This window comes from Lygodium microphyllum, unplaced genomic scaffold (genome assembly GCF_053477565.2).
Source record: "Lygodium microphyllum isolate KBCC unplaced genomic scaffold, Lygodium_microphyllum_v1.1.10 scaffold_68, whole genome shotgun sequence".
NCBI lineage: Eukaryota > Viridiplantae > Streptophyta > Polypodiopsida > Schizaeales > Lygodiaceae > Lygodium > Lygodium microphyllum.
The window spans coordinates 167,061-172,500 of NW_028229551.1; positions in this window are offsets into that span (position 1 = coordinate 167,061).

Here is a 5,440-nt window from a genome sequence, read left to right on the forward strand (position 1 = left end):
CCCCCCCCCCCTCCAAATTTTGCCCCCCCCCCCCGAAAAATTGGCCCCCCCCCTCAACACACACCACACCACACCACCCCTCCCCCCCCTCCAAAATTCACCCCCCCCCCCCCCCTCAACACACACCACCCCTCCCCCCCCCCCCACTCAACACACACCACCCCACCCCCCCCCTCAACACACACCACACCACACCACACCACACCACACCACACCACCCCTCCCCTTCCCCCCCTCCAAATTTCGCCTTCCCCTCAACACACACCACCCCACCCCTCCCCCCCCCCCCCCCAAAAATTCGCCCCCCCCCCCCTCAACACACACCACACCACACCACCCCTCCCCCCCCCCCCAAAAAAATTTCCCCCCCCCTTAAAAATCCCCCCCCCCTCAACACACACCACACCACCCCTTGACCCCCCCCTCAAAAATCCCCCCCCCCCTCAACACACACCACACCACACCACACCACACCACCCCTCCCCTTCCCCCCCCTCCAGATTTCGCCCCCCCCTCAACACACACCACCCCACCCCTCCCCCCCCCGCCGCCCCCAAAAAATTCGCCCCCCCCCCAACACACACCACCCCACCCCCCCCCCCCAAAAAAAATTCGGCCCCCCCCCTCAACACACACCACACCACACCACCCCTCCCCCCCCCTCCAAAATTTGCCCCCCCCCCCAAAAATTCGCCCCCCCCCCCCTCAATACACACCTCCCCACCCTTCCCCCCCCGTACACACACCACACCACACCACACCACACCACCCCTCCCCCACCCCCCCCCCCTCAAAAATTCGCCCCCCCCCCTCAACACACAACACCACCCTCCCCCCCCCCCCCAAAAATTCGCCCACCCCCCCCCCCCCCCCCACAACACACACCACCCCACCCCTCCCCCCCCCCTCAAAAATTCGGCCCCCCCTCAACACACACCACCCCACCCCTCCCCTTAACACACACTCCTCTTAACACACACTCCTCCCCCAAAAATTTGCCCCCCCCTCAACACACACCACCCCACCCCTCCCCCCCCCCCCAAAAAAAAATCGCCCCCCCCCCCCCCCCAACACACACCACCCCACCCCCCCCCCCCAAAAAAATTCGCCCCCCCCCCCCTCCCTCAACACACACCACACCACACCACCCCTCCCCCCCCCTCCAAAATTCCCCCACCCCCCCCCCCCCAACACACACCACCCCTCTCCCCCCCCCCCAAAAAAATTCGCCCCCCCCCTCAATACACACCTCCCCACCCTTCCGCCCCCCCCCCCCCCCCCCCGCTCAACACACACCACACCACACCACCCCTCCCCCCCCCTCCAAAAATTTGCCCCCACCCCCATCACACACCACCCCACCCCACCCCCCTCCCCTTAACACACACACCCACCCACCGCGATGCCCCCCCCCCAACACACACCACACCATGTCGCGATGCCCCCCTCCCCCCCCGCCCCATGACATGACACGACCCGACGTGCTCCCCTCCCCTTAACATACACACCCACCCCTTCCCCCCCTCAACACGCACCACACCACACCACCCCTCCCCCCCCCCCTCAAAAATTCGCCCCCCCCCCCTCAACACACACCACACCACACCACCCCTCCCCCCCCTCCAAAATTTGCCCCCCCCCCTGATCACACACCACGCCACTCCACCCCTTCCCCCCCCATCAAAAATTCGCCCCCCTTCAAAATTCGGCCCCCCCACCCTCCCCCCTTCTCCCCCCGGGCCTCCAAAATTCGGCCCCCCTCACCATGACATCCCCCCCCACCCATAATACAACACGACGTGACGCGCCCCCCATGACATCCCCCCACCCTCCAATGACACGACACGACGCGACGTGCCCCCCTCTCCCCCTTCACCCTCCACACACACCACACCATGTCACGACGTGCCGCCCCCCCCAGCCCCCCCCCCCCCATGACATCCCCACCCCACCTCCCCATCCATGACACGACACGACGCGACGCGCCCCCCCATGACATCCCCCCCACCCCCCATGACACGACACGACGCGACGTGCCCCCCCTCCCCCTTCCCCCCTCAACACACACCACATCATGTCGCGACGTGCGGCGCCCCCCCCAATACACACCACACCACACCGTGGACAAAGCCGCATTTTGAAGGGGGGGGCAAATTATTGAGGGGGGGGGGAGGCGTGGTGTGGTGTGTGTTGAGATGGGGGGGGTGAATTTTGGAGGGGGGAGGGGTGGTGTAGTGTGGTGTGTGTTGGGGGGGGGGGGGGGGGGGGGCGCGAATTATTGAGGGGGCGTCATGGAGGGTGGGTGGGTGTGTTAAGGGGAGGGGAGCACGTCGCGTCGTGGCAGGCCATGGGGAACGGGGGGGGGGGGGGGGGAGGGGGTGCGTCGCGACATGGTGTGGTGTGTGTTGGGGGGGGGGGGCATTGCGTTGGGTGGGTGTGTGTGTTAAGGGGAGGGTGGCACGTCGCATCGTGTCGTGTCATGGGGGGGCGGGGAGGGGGGGGGGCGCGTCACATCGTGTTGTGTCATGGGTGGGGGGGGTGGGGTGGGGATGTCATGGGGGGGGGCGCGGCACGTCGCGACATGGTGTGGTGTGTGTTGAGGGGGGAAGGGGGGGGGGCGCGTCGCGTCGTGTCGTGTCATGGGGGGGCGCGTCGCGTCGCGTCGTGTCATGGGGGGTGGGGGGGAATGTCATGGGGGGGCCGAATTTTTGAGGGGGGGGAGGGGTGGGGTGGAGTGTGTTGAGGGGGGAGGCGAATTTTTGAGGGGGGGACGTCATGGGGGGGGGCGCATCGCGTCGTGTCGTGTCATGGGGGATGGGGGGATGTCATGGGGGGGGGAGGGGGGTTGTCATGTTATGTTGGGGAGGGGGCGCGTCGCGTCATGTCGAGGCATGGTGGGGGGGAGGGGGCATCGCGACACCCCGCGTCACCCCCGACGACACGGCACACCCCCCCACCCCACCCCACCGCACCCCCTACGACGCGGCGCCTCCCCCCCCACCCCACCTCGAAAAACCCCGCTCCATCCACAGCACCCCACCACTCCTCCAAAAACCAGGCTCGACCCACCGTGCCCCGCCTCACCCCCCCACGACACGGCGTACCCTCCACCCCACCGCACCCCCCCACGATGCCCCCCGCACCCCACCTCGAAAAACCCTGCTCCCTCCACACCACCCCACCACGCCTCCGAAAACCCCGCTCGACCCACCCCACCTCACGTGAGCCCCCCCATGACACGGCACACCCCCCACACCCCACCGCAACCCCCCATTACGCGGCGCATATCCCCCACCCCCTCTCACCCCACCTCGAAAGACCCCGCTCGACCCACCCAACCCCGCGTCACTCCCCCATGACACGGCACACCCCCCCACCCCACCGCACCCCCCCACGACGCCCCCCCCGCACCCCACCTCGAAAAACCCCGCTCCCTCCACGCCACACCACAAATGCCTCCGAAAACCCCGCTCGACCCACCCCACCCCGCGTCACCCCCCCACGACATGGCGCACCCCCACCCCACCGCACCCCCCAACAACGCCGCCCCGCACCCCACCTCGAAAAACCCCGCTCCCTCCATACCACCCCACCACGCCTCCGAAAACCCCGCTGGACCCACCCCACCTCGCGTCAGCGCCCCACGACACAGCACACCCCCCACACCCCACCGCACCCCCCCCCGACGCGGCGCATACCCCCCCCCGCACCCCACCTCGAAAAACCCCAGTCCACCCACCCAACCCCGCGTCACTCCCCAGGACACGGCGCACCCCCCCACCCCACCGCACCCCCCCACGACGCCCCCCCGCACCCCACCTCGGAAAACCCCGCTCCCTCCACACCACCCCAACACGCCTCCGAAAACCCCGCTCGACCCACCCCACCTTGCGTCAGCCCCCCCACGACACGGCACACCCCCCCACCCCACCGCACCCCCCCACGACGCGGCGCATATCCCCCCCCCCCCCCGCACCCCACCTCGAAAAACCCCGCTCGACCCACCCCACCCCGCGTCACCCCCCCACGACACGGCGCACCCCCCACCCCACCGCACCCCCCCACGACGCCCCCCCCCCCACCCCACCTCGAAAAACCCCGCTCCCTCCACGCCACACCACCACGCCTCCGAAAACCCCGCTCGACCCACCCCACCCCGCGTCTCCCCCCCACGACACGGCGCACCCCCCACCCCACCGCACCCCCCCGCACCCCACCTCGAAAAACTGCGCTCCCTCCACAGCACCCCACCTCTCCTCCAAAAACCCCGCTCGACCACCCCCACCCCACGTCACCCCCCACGACACGGCACACCCCCCCACGACGCCCCCCCGCACCCCACCTCCAAAAACCCCGCTCCCTCCACAGCACCCCACCTCTCCTCCAAAAACCCCGCTTGACCACCCCAACCCCGCGTCACTCCCCCATGACACGGCGCACCCCCCCACCCCACCGCACCCCCCCACGACGCCCCCCCGCACCCCACCTCGAAAAACCCCGCTCCCTCCACGCCTCCGAAAAACCCGCTCGACCCACCCCACCCCGCGTCACCCGCCACGACACGGCGCACCCCCCTACGACGCCCCCCCCGCACCCCACCTCGAAAAACCCCGCTCCCTCCACGCCACACCACAAATGCCTCCGAAAACCCCACTCGACCCACCCCACCGCACCCCCCCACGACGCCCCCCCCCACCCCACCTCGAAAAACCCCGCTCCCTCCACGCCACACCACCACGCCTCCGAAAACCCCGCTCGACCCACCCCACCCCGCGTCTCCCCCCCACGACACGGCACACCCGCCCACCCCACCGCACCCCCCCGCACCCCACCTCGAAAAACCGCGCTCCCTCCACAGCACCCCACCTCTCCTCCAAAAACCCCGCTCGACCACCCCCACCCCGCGTCACCCCCCACGACGCCCCCCCGCACCCCACCTCCAAAAACCCTGCTCTCTCCACAGCACCCCACCTCTCCTCCAAAAACCCCGCTTGACCACCCCAACCCCGCGTCACTCCCCCATGACACGGCGCACCCCCCCACCCCACCGCACCCCCCCACGACGCCCCCCCGCATCCCACCTCGAAAAACCCCGCTCCCTCCACGCCTCCGAAAACCCCGCTCGACCCACCCCACCCCGCGTCACCCGCCACGACACGGCGCACCCCCCCACGACGCCCCCCCCCCCCCCGCACCCCACCTCGAAAAACCCCGCTCCCTCCACGCCACACCACAAATGCCTCCGAAAACCCCGCTCGACCCACCCCACCCCGCGTCACCCCCCCACGACACGGCGCACCCCCCCACCCCACCGCACCCCCCCACGACGCCCCCCCCGCACCCCACCTCGAAAAACCCCGCTCCCTCCACAGCACCCCGCCACGCCTCCGAAAACCCCGCTCGACCCACCCCACCCCGCGTCACCCCCCCACGACACGGC